The sequence below is a fragment of the Mus pahari genome, chromosome 1 (genome assembly GCF_900095145.1).
Source record: "Mus pahari chromosome 1, PAHARI_EIJ_v1.1, whole genome shotgun sequence".
Taxonomy (NCBI): domain Eukaryota; kingdom Metazoa; phylum Chordata; class Mammalia; order Rodentia; family Muridae; genus Mus; species Mus pahari.
In genome coordinates this window covers 86656016-86672345 of record NC_034590.1, presented here as the reverse complement: position 1 = coordinate 86672345, position 16330 = coordinate 86656016, and positions in this window count along the sequence as shown.

The following is a 16330-nucleotide window of genomic DNA, read 5'->3' as shown; positions in this document are numbered from 1 at the left end:
GGAATCGAAAGAAAATGTGGGGGAGAGAGAGAGACAGAGAGAGAGAGAGAGAGAGAGAGAGAGAGAGAGAGAGAGAGAGAGAGAGAGAGAGAGAGAGAGAGATCTTGCAGAGGTAGACACCCAGTGTCTTCTATCCCTCTCCACCTTATATTTGGAGATCAGATCTCTCACTGCACCAGAGTTCACTGCTCTGTCTAGACTCACCAGCCTCTGAGCCCCCAGGTTCCACTCCCAGTGCTATGATTATAAATGTGTGCCATTGCCCATTGCTCACATGTGTACTGGGGATCTGAGCCTTTCATGCTTGCACAGCAATCACGTTACCTGCCGAGCCATCTCTCCAGCTCTGATTGATAGAACATCAATGCTTAAACGTTTTACTCCTAAGAGTAAACAACTCAATGCTTCCAAATGGTTGTCACCCAACAAAATAACGCAGTGGAGAAGGTCCCACAGCCAGTGTGCAATTAGCCAGACTCCGGTGGTGCTGTGGCTATATCTGGCTATAAGAAGCATCCTGCCCGGGATTTGGTGGTCACAACTATAGCCATATATCACAGAAAGGCACTTTGGTCAGCTATGGACCACATACATGACAGTGGTACCATCATACCATGTGGCCTAGAGATGTCACATTTGTCCTAGTTTACCTACACGCTATAGTTCTGACAATTACAAAACTTGCAAAGCTGAGTATCACTGCATTTAATGACTTAGGACTATATGTCTTCGCAGTTAGCAGCGCCAGCTTTGCAGCCAGCCAGACCTACAGTCAAATTCTGCTTCAGGAATATTCCTACAGTAGCCCCACACCATTCTTTGTGTGAGTGTGTGTACATGAAGGCAGAGACACACCCTAGATGTCATCCCTCAGGCACTGTCCACTTTGATTTGGGGGATGGGGTGGAGGATGAGAAAGTCTCACAGAATCAAAAGGTAAGATAGGTTGTTATCCGGTGAATTCCAGGCACCCAGCCTTTCCTACCTCCCTCTCCCCCTGCTCTGTGATTACAAGTGTATGGCACTGTACTCAACCTTTGTACAGGAATCAAACTCATTTCCTCGTGCTTTCATGGCACTTTACCATCTGATTTGTCTCCCAAACCTCCCATACCCATGTTTTCATCTTTGAGCCACGGTCTGAGGTATAGAGGTGTCTGTGTCCCCTCATTGGTTCTTTGGGAGCCTTCCTGGATACAAGGAAGAAATTCCAGTTTTGTCATCTGTCTCCTTCCTGATCCAGGCTCTGACTCTGAGTCTAAACCTCTTGTGGTTGTTAGTGGGGCTTGACCACCAGGCTGCCGGGCATAGAGAAGAATTGAGTAGATGCCAATGGAACAGCATCCCTTGGACTATTCAGGCAGCTACAAAGAGACCTTCAAGACTGAGTGGCTTAACCATCAACTATGTCTCCCTCCTAGACCTGGAAGGTAGGGGATCCACAACACCAACATAGCTGGGGTCTGGTGAGGATTCTGTTTCTAGTTTGCAGGGTACTTTGTGCTCCTATATTCTCCTAAGGGTGAAATTGTCTCTCTCATCTGCTCTTTTAGGAGAATTGGCTATTTTTACAAGTGCTTGTTTTGTTTGATCTCCTGACTGGTGATATTTGGGGGGCATGGAGCCTTTAGAAAATGGGATCTTGTCTGAAGTGCTTAGGTGCTACAGGAAACCTTAAGGCAGGACATTCCCCCAGTTCTTTCCTCACTCTGTGCTTCCTGGATGCTGGGTTAAGTGATTTTGTTCTACCTTGGACTCTTCCTAAAAGTATGCCATCTTGCCTCGGGATCAAACTAACAAGTTCAATTATCCCTCTATAATGATCTCAGGCATTTTGTTATAGTTCTGAAAAGCTAACTATCACAGAACTCAATCCTGACAACTAACTACCCTACAAAAGTCATACCTCCAAATACCACTACACTGGAGGTCACATTTAGCACTTGCTAGTGTTATATGACCATGACCCAGATGAATCCTAACAGAGCAAGTTATAGGAGGAAGGGTTGATTTTCGCTCATGGTTGTAGAGAGGCAAAGCCTATGGTTGGTTGCTCAGCCTCACACACATAATGTTTGAAAGTGAAATTGCTCTGATTTTCACTGCTTGGCTGACAGAAATCAGAGAGACAGACAGAAAGTGGTCAGGGATAATATACTTCAAAAGCTTTGGCCCTCAGAAACCAAACTCCTTTATCTAAGTCCTACCGTCTAAATTTTCAAGAACTTCCCAAAACATCACCAATAACTAAGAACCACACATTCAATACACAAGCCTGTGGGAGCCAGCAAGGCCACTGCCATAGTGAACTAGGTAGGTTTTTAGAGAAAAAGAAAGAAACAATTCCTAAGTACCCACTATTGATGAGGCACTATTTTAGGCCTTTCCACAACTTTATGTTGTCAAAAGACCTGACCTATGTTTAAAAAATTTGATATGCAGAAAGACTAAAGCTAGGCCATGTTTGTTATTTGTTTCATTCCTGTGGTTTTGTGTTTCCTTCTTGATGTTATTTTGAGTTTGTTTGGCCTCAAATCATATTACATCCTTGTCATCTCCATTAGCTAAAATGTATTTGTAGCCGATTATGCATGCAGAGAATAAATTAAATATCTGAATAACATTACCAGTAATTGGTGAAATTGCCTTATGTTTTCACATCCTTACAACAAAAAAGGCATCAACAAATGACCAGGCAAACAAAGGGATAATCCATTATAATTGTCCAATATTACCATAGAGAGAGGACAGACACAATTATGGGCAATTTCAGTGTCTAAAACTCAAGTATGATGAAAATTATATTGAAGTTAATGACAAGAACAAGAATTTACTTTAGCTATTCCTTCAAAGCAACTGCCAGTCGGGGTGAACAAAAACACCCCTGCTCGGAAACACCAGCTGCTAACCTAAAAGTACACACTTCATTGCTTAAGTTCCTGCAAAATATAAATCCTAGCTGAAGTGTTCATTTCAATTTGCTTGGGTGATTCCCCATGATGGGGTGTCCCTCCAAAGGTGGCTGGCTTATCAGTGAAACATTTATGCTGATTTAAAAAGATATTTGTGTCTAGTTATTGTTTCTAAACAGGAGTCTCAGTTTAGTTGATGTAGAGTTATGTTTCAGGCTGTCAGGTGTATTGGTCTGGCATAATAACATCAGCTGCTAATTGAGGTTTTGTAGGGATTACATATATATCTTGATAGCCATAGAAAATCACCTGTTAAGATTTAAATGCAAAATACCCCCCCCCATAGGCTCCTGAGTTTGAGCACTTGGTCCTCAAACAGTGACATCATACCAGTGATATTTTGGTAGACTGTTGAATCTTTAAGAAGTGGGCCATTGGTGGAGAAAGTAAGAGACTGAGGTTGAGCCTTGAGTTAACCTGATTCCTGTTCAGCTGGAAGGTGAAGAACCAAAGCTGCATACTCTTGCTACCATAGAGCTGCACGTCACCATGCCTTCCCATCACCATGGACTAGATCATATTGAACCGTGAGACAATTACACCCTTCTTCTCTCTGTTGCTTCTTGTCAGGTATTTGGTCATGATACTAATATTCTACCTAATCACGAGGGTTGCCAGCCATTCAAGGTCCTACGGGTCCTTTTGGGTAGAACCAATGACCCCAATAACAGAGATCTATTATTTGTCAATGAATATGGAAGTGCCTTAGTATTTTAACACTGATGGAACCATACTAGAGTGACCCAGCTAAATGTCAGCATTAGACACAAATAGATAAAAGACCAAGATCTGGCCTGTTAGTTTTACTTGTGTTATCTATGTGGTTTTTCTCAGCATCCTGACAGACAGACATACCAAGACAGTATATCCCTGCAGAGGTCTGGCTGATGACAACAGTCAAAGCCAATGGTTGCTTTTACAAGGACATAACTTCTTAATGAGCACCATCACCTTGAAGTTCTGTCTAATCCACAGAACACAGCAGCAGAGGCCCAAACAGTTACCACCACTTTGATTTTTTAAAACCAAATACGTGTAAGTTTGAAACAGGAAAGATAGTCCCCAAACTACTGAATGGGATCTAGAGAAAGATAAATCAACATACACAGAGATAGAAAGAGGTGGTAACTTGAGAGGAAGGGAACCCTTTCCACAGACACTGTCAGACTGAACTTCATAAATCATAGTGTTTATTATATACTCCCATGCCTCAAAAGTCTCTAATAGTCCCTATTGCCAATCCTTTAACATAGTAGGCAGGGACCTTCATATAACTCTCACTTATTATGCCTGCACCAAATAGCCAACGCAATAGTGAACCACTTGTGTTATGAGTACATCTCACACTGTTCTACTGTCCTGGTTTTTATACCATTGAGTGGAAAGCTCACAAGCCTTGAATTAAGCCTTGGGTTTGTTGGTTAAAAGAAATCTTAAATGAAGTTAATTTATGTGTCCTGAGTAACACTGTTGAGTGGCAATCCCTCTTTATTGAAATATTTTCTTCTATTTTTTGAAATAGTCTCTTTTATGAGACTTGGAAAGTAATCAACTCAAAAGTCTCAGAAACATCCTAAAACTAACAAGATTCACATGACCCCTCTCTAAAGTTATAGAAGCAGTAAACAACTGCTGTGGAAGGATATTATCCAGACAGTTGAGCTACGTGGAAGAGACTCTCCAACCTGCTGAGCTGCCTCTAAGTCAAGTAGAGACCTGATGAAGCTTATGTGAGTCATAACCTACACTGAGCTGGAATTTTCAGTGATGTAGCTGTCTTTGAGATGTCCCTGCTTCTATACATAACCCTTACCCATCCTTGTATAAGTATCCCCAATAAACTTACTAGTTCACCAAGTTGGACTTTGCTGGTTTCCTTACTTTGGTCTGTCACTGGTTCCCAATTGGGGTGAGCAAATATTTGCTCATCTCTTCTCAGAAAAACTCTACACACACACACACACACACACACACACACACACACACACACCTTGGTATGTTTGAAGTAATAACCATCTCACTTACTTAACCATTCTGTGAAAATAGGGAATTTAAAATGATCAAAAATAGTGCCAGATGACTACAAACTTTGTTTCCTCTTTGTTCGTTTTGTTTGAGACAAGGTCTCTCTGTGAAGCCCTCCCTGGCCTAGAACTTACTGTATAGACCAGACTGGCATCAAACCCACAAAAATTCACCTGCCTCTGCTCCCTAAGTACTGGATTACAGGTGTGATTCACCATGCCTGTCTCATTCTCACAAATCCTTGTTTGAGGTGAGGAAATTGAAGTAGATCTAATGTAGTCTGTAATGTAACATAGTATCAAAAATGAGTAACCTTAGCAGGGCATAGTGGTGAACACCTGTAATCCAAAAACTCAAGATGAACAGATGAGGGAACCATGAGTTTCAAGCTACCTTGGGCTACATAGACAAGGCTTTGTCTCAAAAGACAATGTACATTTGAGTTAAAGGTTAAAATTCTCTGTCTAACAAGGATTAGTGAAGATTGGGGCCAAAGAGAATGGTGCTCTTGGCAATGTGAAGTGGTCTAGCCACTGGGGTCAGCCACACAACTCATAAAAATTCCAGGCACATTCCTGCTCTGAGATATGACCACTTCGAAGCTCTCAGACTTTATCTGAAGCTTTTTTTGTGTATGCAGTGAGCAGCAGTTAATGTGGAGACCCACTGGACAAGATGCAGATAATAAATGCCTATGGGGTGCTCAACCATAACTGTTATATCTCTCGTACCTCTTCCCCCTAAGGCTCAGGGGACATCAGGAAGACGGGGTGGGGGGTGGGTAATTGTAGGAGCCAGAATTCAGGAAGTGCTGCTGAGAAACAGCTTCTTCTGGATACACCCTGGCTGATATGATCATGAACTCAGAGCATCTGTGCTAACCTGCACAGGATCAAGCCAGGCAACATTCAGATGTGGAGGGATGAGTGTCTCCTGAGTACCGCAGTTAAAGAGCTCTTGGCAATTGAAGGGTGCTGGGAAAGGGGGATTCATTTTTCTTTAAGGGTGTGATCGCTGGTGGGTTGTTCGTGTTCCAGTAGCTGGTGGGTTGCTCATCCTCCAACCAAGCACATATGCACAAGCCTAACTGGACTCAATGGATTACAAAAAGAGGACATGAAAGTGGGGAGGATGTGGGGAGCTAAGAAGAGTTGAATAGGGGAGAGTACAGGATGAATGTGAATCAAAACAAAAGCCATTGTATATTCTATAAAATCTCAGATAATTAATAAAAACATATTTTTATTAAAAAAAACAAAAACAAAAAAAACCAAAACCTCCCAGTCCTCGTTTGAGCTGTCATTCACCCAAATGAGAAGAAAATGTAACTCATACAGCCTTGCATACAAATATTCTTAGAAATTATATTGATGTGGCTGTGACTCGGTCATAGGATGCTTGCCTAGCGTAAGCGAGGCCCCAGGTCCAATCCACAATATGAGAAAAAAAGTTGCTTTTGAAAGTGGGGGGGGGTGTTTCTATTTAAATACTAAATGAATGGACTAACAAATTGTAATACAGGTTACTATTCTATGTAGAAAAATACTACTCAACAATAAAACTTAAAACATGAACAACTGAGAGATGCAATGGTGAAGATGGACCTCAGACAAATGATGCCATTTAGCCACAACGACAAAAAATAGAAACACAACGCAAGGATAAAGGATTTAATATGTGTCAGTACAGCTACATGAACATCTTAGAAAGTGTAACTCTGGTGATAATGACAGAATTAAAGACCAATGTTCATGAAGAAAGGAAGTCCAATAGAAAGACAGATCATGTCAGGAGGGGCAGGTGTGCTTACTAATCCAGCTGTGACGGTGGCTCCAAAGGGGTCTGCATGGCTGAAGTCTCACCAGGTTCTCTGCACGAGTGTGTGGTGTTTGTTACATTTCAATTATGTTTCCATGAGGCTGTAAAAAACGAGTAGGGGTGTGATTTAGATGAAATTGTGCTTTGAGAACAGCAAGAAACACATGAAGAGGGTAACGTAGGGCGCTCCCAGAGATGGCGCACCCAATAAGAGCACTTGTGGCTCTTCCAGAGGACCTGACTTAGTTCCCAGCACCTATATTAGGTGGTTCGTGAATGCCTGTTTCTACAGCTATAGGGGGTTTAATACCTCTCTGGCCTCCATGAGCACAATACTAATGTGGTACACACACACACACATACACACACACACACACATAAATAAATAGATAGATATATAGATAGATAGATAGATAATAAATAAATAAATAAATACATTTTAAAAAAGGAGAGGTAGCCTTCTCTAGGAAGAGCACACCAATTAACTGTTTAGTATCAAATAGTCAACCCTAAAACCAGACATACAGGTAGCATCGTACAGACTGAACATATTTACATTACATGTTACATTTAGGAACATATTGATATACATGCAATTATAATCAGTAAATAAAAGAGGGCATGACTTTGAAGGAGAAAAAGAAAAGTATATATGGGAGGTTTTGGAGAGAGGGAAGGAAGGGGAAAGATATACTCGAATTATAATCCTAAACTTATAAACAAGATTTTAAATATTAATAGAAGCAAAAATAAATAAAAGGAAGGTAAAAACGAAAGACTGATTGTGAACGTGTGCAAGACACACTGGAATGGTAACACTTTAGAAGGAGGCGGAATTCCAGAGGGAAAGTCCAGCGTCCAAGCTGTCTGGGCTGACACTATTGCCATTCCTGTGCTGGGTGTGGTGAGACACGCCTTGAATGCTAGCACTCAGGAGGCAGAAGCAGGTGAGTATCTGTGAGTTTGAGTCCAGCTTGATCTACAAAGTGAGTTCTAGTATAGTCAGGGTTGTTACACAGAGAAAAATTGTCTGAAGAAGAAGAAGAAGAAGAAGAAGAAGAAGAAGAAGAAGAAGAAGAAGAAGAAGAAGAAGAAGAAGAAGAAAAGAGAAAAGAAAAGGAAAGGAAAGGAAAGAAAAGAAAAGAAAAGAAAAGAAAAGAAAAGAAAAGAAAAGAAAAGAAAAGAAAAGAAAAGAAAAAGAAAAGCCATTACTGTAAGAGGAGCTCCGCTCCCTGGATATATGGATATATCAATTTGATTATCACTAAGTAGAACCAGAAATTGATCCTTGTCCTGGTTGTCACCCCCCCCCCAGGAGTCTGGTATTCACTTGTTCCTGATGGCACTGGCAGGGCTATTTGCTGACCAGAAACACTCTATCACTGATGTTCAAGAAAACAAACACGAAGAATTCTCTTCAAGAATAAAAGAAGTGAAAATAATTCAAAGGAATATGACTTCAAAGATGTTGAGTTGAAAGGAAATCGTTTCTTCAGATGCAGGCATCACAGGCCAGTACAAAGAGGGTAGTGAGGGACCGAGCTCCGGGGTCAGGTGGGGGTGTCCGTAAAGACCTGCATTCCGGGAGGGGGACAGTGAGGGGCTGAGCCCTGGGGTTAGGTGGGGGTGTCAGTAAAGGACCTGAGTTCTGGAAGGGGGCAGTGAGGGACCAGGCTGAGGATGGGCTAAAGGCAGAGAAGACAGGTGTGAGGATGCTGTGGAGAGAGTGGGAAGTTGGCTCAAGAAAACTTAAAATGTTCTTCTGAGTGAAACCAGATGTGTAAGCAGGGATAGGAAACCAGGGTCTGGGATTGGTTTTATCACAGATGCTTGATCTATAATGATCTTCTGAGAAATAAAATAACCTCCACATTCAGAAACACCCAGTAGCTTGCCAGGGCCTTGCAGCACTGGGGTTCTCCACCACTGAGATGGAGTCAGTGTTACATAAGATAAAGGGTTCTTTTTTTATTTTCTACAGCGTAGGCTTGGCTTGGGAAAATAAGAACACTTGATTTTTATCTATAAGGATCTGAGATATTATTTTAAATAAGTTTCTGTCCAATGATATAATTGTGGAATGTTTAAGTAAATACACTTTCTGCTTTCAAAAATATTAAAACGAAACAGAATGGGTTGCATTTTGCAATACATTCTTCAAACAAAAAGATGCAGGGAGATGGGTACTAGCATTGGGAGAACAATAAAACAAACGTGTGAAGTTTCTTATTGAAGCCGTCTGTTTTAGGAGAGTTTTCACACAGGATGCTGTTCCCAATAATGACAGTAAATTACAACTGCCCCCAAAGTGGTCCCAGGTCCTGTTCTAGCTGCTCTCTGGCATATGGTGCTACTACTCCAAAGGGGACACGGGGATAATTGCGGGAAGCAGAAGGAGGCCAAAGAGAAGCAAAATGTGGTCCCTGCCAGGTTCAGGGATGAAGCAATTAAAGCACTAAATAGTAAGTAGATGCCAAGAGGATTTAAAAATGAGGGGATCTCCCTCATTCCTGAAACCCAAGGTGAGTGCAAGGGCACACAGACACTCTGAACCCCACAAAAGGACTGAGGTCATTCTTCTCTTGTGGGAAGGAAGTGGCCTCTCTCTTCCCAACCCCTCCTCACTCCTTCGCAGGAAATGAGGAAGGAGTAATCCATCCCTCAGGCTCTATATCCCCCACCCCTACAGCATCAAGGTTCTGCTTTGCTTTGTCTTCCTGAGGCACTGGGAGTTGAAGTCAGGCCAGTACCACAACCCCAGCCCTCCTCTAGTTTCCGTTCTGAAACCGTCCCCCTACATTGTCAAACTGACGTTGAACTTGCACTATTCCTGTCTCCATCTCCTGGTTAGCTGAGATGACGGTCCTGCACCAAGTCCAGAGGAGAATCATCCTTTACAAAGGGGCAGGGATCTGCTGTCTCAGAGGCAGGATGCTTTTTACTAGAGTCTCTGTGAAAACTCACCAGGTATCTGTCTTCTCCTATTCTCAGGGTGCCACAGCCCTCATCCCTAGACCTCTATGCTGTCTCTCGTCAGATGAGACCTGCAAGTTCACAGTCTCCAAAGAGAAGTAGGAAATGACTCCCTGTTTCTACTTGTGACACTCTGTGTGTCTGTGTGAGAATATATGTGTATCTGTGTGTCCATGGTCACATGTACAAGGATATGTTCATATGCATCCAGAATCATGAGTGTGGGGGAGGGGACAACCTAAACTATCATTCCTCCTTAGGCTTTGTCAGCCATGTTTCTATTTGCTGTTTGTTTGTTTGTTTTTGTTTGTTTATGGACACTCAGGTTCCCATGCTCACACAGGAAGCACTTTACCCTCTCAGCTATAATCCCCGCCCCTCTGTTCATGGTATTTCTGATGTCAAATGCATGTGATGCTTCTAGATCAACAACCCATTAGCCTACTCTCAGGCGCCAGCTGCAAAGGCAACGATAGGCAACGATTCACTTCAACTCAGCTGCTCAGAATTTGCATTAGGACCCTCCAGGTGAAGGGCTCAAGCCCACAAAACTCCCACTTCAGAGGCAGGGCAAGAGCTGGCTCTGCTGTACTTCTGAACAGCTTCATCATATCGGGCTCTTTGATAGAGTGGCTGGGATGACAGATTACCATCACTTCTTATTGTGTGAGATACAAACGAACTCCAGATGGAGAAGTACATAGGTGGGGGCCAGGAACCTCTGTCCCTCTGGATTTAGGGTGCACCACCTGCCTTGCCCAGGGATTCATTTAACCACACAACTTTTCAAGTCCCTCTGGCTGAAGGGTTTTTATGAAGTTCCACTGTAGCAGGCATAATTGATTAAACAACTGGCTGTGGGTAATCAATTCCCACATCCCACTCCCCTTCTCTAAGATGCAGAGGATGGAGCCAAAAGGCCCAATTCTAACCATGTGGAAAGTCCCCCTTAACATCCAGCCCCTATTCTGGTGGTATCTAGGTAGGGTGCATTGGGAACGACTTCCTCAGCATACATTCAGCTATGTCTGAAAGGAGTGTGTTATCAACAGCACCATACACTCCTCTCTCCACTCAGAAGATTATCACAATCTGAGAGCCAATGTTAGGAACCAGGAAGAGAGATCAAGTATGTCTGTGTTACATCACAATAGCAGCCTCGGCCTAGCCGAGCTCCTGACTGAGAATCAGCTGGGGCTATAATGATTTTGGCTTGCACACATCCTCCACAGGGAGTGGTTGGAAGGACCATAAAACTCTACATGAAATGAAACCATGTCGAAACTTACCTGTCAGAATCCCAGGGGTGAGCAGAAGGAGCTAGTGGAGTCTGTCCACCATGAGCCTTCACACAGTGAGAAAACCCAAAGAGGTTTTTATGTGGGTTCATTGAACTCAGGTCCGCATGTTTATACAGCAAGGACTTAACCCACTGAGCTGTCTCCCAAGCCCCTGTATGATGATACTTAAGATATCAGATGTTTGGGGGAAGCTTCATACCAACACCTCATAAGCCCGAGAGGAGGTGGTGAAGTGGGCTTCCTATAAACAACCACCATAGACAGTCTCTACCTCTTCGAACCTCCCCCGACCATGAGGTGCCTCCTGCTGTGCCCATCTTCCCATCTTCCTGTCGGGAAAAGGAGACAGGAGGAGAGAGACTAGCTAGGCTGTTAGTCGAGGGCCAGGAGCATTTCAGAGCACTTTTAATCACTGCACTAGTGCACAGCTCCAAATACATGAGACTTTTAATTAGCCTTATGGTACCATTCTAATCTTTAAAGATGCAAAGGGCAAGCCAAGGAGGAGGATACATCTCATTTACATCCAAGGCAAGCAGACATATGCAGAGAAGGCTATGGTGCAGTAGTGGGCAGAGCTCAGCTCATGGCCCCTTAAGACCTGAGTTCAAGCCTTGGTTCTGCCATGACATTTCTCCTTGGAAATGCGGCCTCCTGCTCAGGTTCAAACAAGATTACATGCATGAGAAAGCACATTATACATGTAATCATCTGTTTGGACAAACATACACTGTACAGGGCATAATTCAGTTTTCACAGATCAGCAGTCTTGAGCTGACCCAGTGATTTGCCATCATTCCGCATGATTTAGCCCACAAGCAATGCTACATACATGTGGAGGGTGGACAGTACTGGGGGATTGAACCCAGAGCCTCAAACATGCTAGGCAAGAATGCTGCTACTGAACTACACCCCTGTTCCTATTAGAAGACAGTTTTGGTAGTAACAGCTTTGGTGGTAGAGGTCAAAGATGTAACCATGCCACCCTGCACAGGGCAGCCCTCAGTAGATGGGGCTATACATCACTAGCACCAGGGCTCAGAATCCCTGCTTCAGCATGAATTGATGCCTTATAATAATTCAGGAGCAGAACTGATGTTCAATAAATGTTTATTGAATATATGAATAAATAAATTAGTAGTCAATATGTGGTTAATGTGAGATGTTGGTGATGGAATAAATAATAGAACTGTGCACAGAAACACTGAGAGGGTGGTTCATCCCTGTGACCCAAAGTGTGGGCCATGGAACAACAGTATCAACCATCACTGGGCACCTGTCACAAAGGCAGCAAGCAAGGGATGGAGAGATGGCTCAGTGGCAAAGAAGACTTGCTGCTCTTGTAGAGGACCAGTGCTTGATTTTGCCCCCATATTAGGCAGCTCACAATTCCAATGACTCCAGCTCCAGGGAATTTGACACAGTCTTCTGACCTACATAAGCACCCACTCACATGTGTGTGCATGTTCATAGAGATACTTTACATCAATTAATTAATAAGATATAATATCCAGTAAGTTAGAGATCAGGATGATAGTTCATATATGTTGAACCACAATAGCATTTTAACGAGCTCCCTAAGTGGCTGAGAAGCACACTAGAGTTTGAAAACCATAATCCTAGAGTTGATACCTGCAGTGACAGTGCTTAACCAGTGCAAGAACTTTGGTCTAAAAACAACCAGGTACAGTATCCCTTTTGGCTAAATAATCCAATGCTTTCCACAGATGGCATTTCTGCTTGAATGCTCACCATGTGGGTAACAAAGTCCCCATTCCCCAGGTATTAGTGGGGTTGCCTTTTTCTTCCTTCTCAGAAGGACCAGTGACTATGACAGGATACAGAACATGGTTGACACCCCAGGGCAAACAGATTACCACAGCTGAGATTCTGGGGAGCACAAAGGGAAGTTCCTCTGCAACTCTGAGATGAAGTTTGATAGCTCCCTCATTTTTTGCCCTCAAGATGAAGGGTAGCATACTGTGATGCTGTGAGCTTGGAAAACTTGCTTTGAATGCTATTTAAACTGTGTTTGGTTGCATCAGGAGGGGATGTAGGGTCCTCTATATCAGCCCTGAAGGCCAACATTCCCCAAGTCAGGACTACCACAGTCTTCTTTCAAAGAATAAAAAACATGATGATTTCATATTTACAGAATGTAGACTAGGTGATGAGATACTGTTCTAAATATATTACTCTGTGTGTGTCTTTGGGTAAGTGTATTTGTGTGTGTGTGTGTGTGTGTGTGTGTGTGTGTGTGTGTGTAGGTCAGAGGTCAGTCTTGCTTTTGAGGATAACTCTCTGACCTGGAGCTTGTCATGGAGGCTAGGATGGGTGGCCAATGAGCCCTAAAAATGGTTCTGTTACCATCTTCCCACCTCTGGGTTTACAAGCACATACCACCATGCCTTGTGTTTTCATTTGTTTGATTTTATGTGAGTTCTAGAGATTGGAAAGGATTCTAAGGCATGTATGTCATACACTTTGTAACTGAGCTATCTTCTCAGCCCATATTATTCCCTTTCTATGTAATATCCTGTGAGGTAGGACTTAGTAAATTTCTCCTTTTATGGATAAGGAAATTAGAGCATAAGGAAATTAAGCATTTTCCTCAGGATTAAGTATCCAGAAAGTGAGTAATAATACAAAATTTGAACTCAAGAGTCCTGGGTTCAGATCCAGTGTTTTTACCCTAAGATCATTTACTCTAAGATCTTATGATCATTGATGTAACATTCCTGTGGTGATGGAACATCTGGGCTGGTAAAGGGAGATACGGAAACAGCTTCAGGACATCCCAGCAGGCACTCAGGCACAGATGTCCTCTTCTTCTGCCTGCTCACATTATCCTCTGTTCCTTATCCCTGGTGACGTTTGACTCAATGGTTTAAAATCAAGTCACAGATTACAACCTAGCAGGTACCTTTCCGGTGGTCATTGACTACTGCTTGAAAGAATAAATAGGTGAAACATTTGTCAGATGAACAAACATGGAGCTGTAGGAAGCTCCTGAGAAAAGGAGGCACCACAAAGAAAAATAGGCTCTTTTCAGTCATATTTAATTCATGCATGTGCTTACAGGGGTGTAGGCGCCCACAGAAGGTGGAAGAGAGTGCTTAATGCCCTGGAGCTAGAGTCACATGCAACTATCTAATGTGGGTGCTCGGAATCAAACTCCAAGAGCCACAAGTGCTGTTACTCACTGAGCCATCTCTCTAGCACCCACAGCATGCCCTTACACTAGGGATCATTTCTGTCTGATACCCCACTCAACGATCCTCCTGCTGCAGCAGCAATGGCCTTGCATTGTAACCCCCGTAGTCAGCCAGGAAAAGGAAATAAGAACAATCTCTGCTGATCACTGAAACTAGGCAATGAAATAAGAGAGAAGGTGAGTATGCATATGTGTTTTCAGCCATATTTTCCATCTGAGAGAGGCAGCCTGTGCGTCTCGAGGGAGCTGCATAAAGCTTTATGCTAATATATAGCCAAGAGCCAAAGATGAAAGATAGAGAGAAATTACTTCTGACATCGTTCAAGTCTCTGTCCACAGACATTTAACCTCTCTGAGCTATCACTTCTCTTTTATTAAATGTTGTGGTGGGGCGAGAGGAATCGTTACATCCCACAAAAGAAGGGGTTCTCATCAGACAGAAGCAATGGAGCAGGAAGAAAGCTGACAGCCCTTTATGCATTCACCCATGGCTCTAAGCAGCAAAGCGCAGGACCAGGCAGAAACCAGCTCCCCCTGTGCTCACAATCTATGAAATGCTGACTCCTGACCACAAGTATTGTGCCTTTATTGGTGAAATGAAAGGGTATACCTCTATTGGTTGATCTTAATTATGAATGTAAATAACATAGAATCGCCTAGGAAGAGAGTTTCCATTGAGGAGCTCTATCTACCAGGTTGGTCTGTGGGCATCTCTGTCAAGGACTGTACTAATGATTGATTAGGATGGGAAGACCCACCCTGAATGTGGGTGGTGCCATTCCCTAGTCAGAAGATCCTGAACAGCATTGAGAGTGGAGAAGGCTAACTGGGCATAGGCAGCAGCAGACAGGCAGCGTTGTGCGTCGGATCCTCTCTGCTCTCAACTGTTGATGTGATGTGACTAGATACTCCATTGAGTTCCTGCCTTGACCTCCTTCAGTGATGGCTGTAACCTGGAATTGTGAGCTGAGTAAACTCTTTTCTCTACTGTGTTGCTTTTGGTCAGATTATCTTACCACAGCCACAGAAATGAAACTCAGACAGCTTCCATCTCAGCTGTACTTCACGTTCTTCATGAGCAGACTAACACGCTGGATTTATGTATCTGCTGCCTTCTTGTGTTTGGAGAAATCACCATGAGCTGACTTTAGAGTCTCTGCATGTAAATATTATTTCCAAGGGGTTAGTTTACCACACACTCCCTTGGCTTTTCCCTGACATCTGGCCTAAATGAGATGGTTTTCCATAGCCATCACCTGGCTAGCATCTCTTCACTGAAGAAGCTGTGGAGCACAGGTGAGTTCCAAAACCAGGATGAGTCTAAGGAAGGGACTTTTGTGGTTACCCGGAACTGTTTATTTTCCTCTCATGTTCAGCATACTTGGAGGCCACCATAACAGGTCAGGAGGCTGAGCTCCATGGTCCTTCTGCCGTTACACTCTAGTTCTGCATATGAGATGCATTCTGACACTTTCTATTTTGTTCAAAAAAAAAAAAAGCATGTACTGTAGTGTTAATACCACAATCCCCTGATGGGTTGCAGCCTGTTGTTTAAAGAACATGGCTCTCTTCTGTGGCTACAAAGCCTTCTCTGCTGGGATTTGTATCAAATGAGTTCATTATGTCCAAGGTGACAAACTTATTCCCAGATATGACATGAAGGGATTCATTTAATCTGAGCCTTGCATGGTTGACTAGCCTGTGTTTTTAAAATATATCAAAAACAGGAGCTGGAGAGATGGTTCTGTGGTCAAAGTGCTTGTTCCACAACTGTGAGGACCTGAGTTTGATCCCCAGAATCCAAATTTTGAAAAGCCAGGTGTGGTAGCAGCTGTGCTTAAGATACCAGCGCCAGAGAGAGGGAGGAGCCAAGATTTCTGTGACTTCCTCTCCAGCCTTTCAAAAACTAAGGTAGGAACCACAACACTCAAGGCTGTCCTCTAACCTCCACGCATACCCTCAGACACAGAACACACACACACACACACACACACACACACACACACACACACACACACACACACACA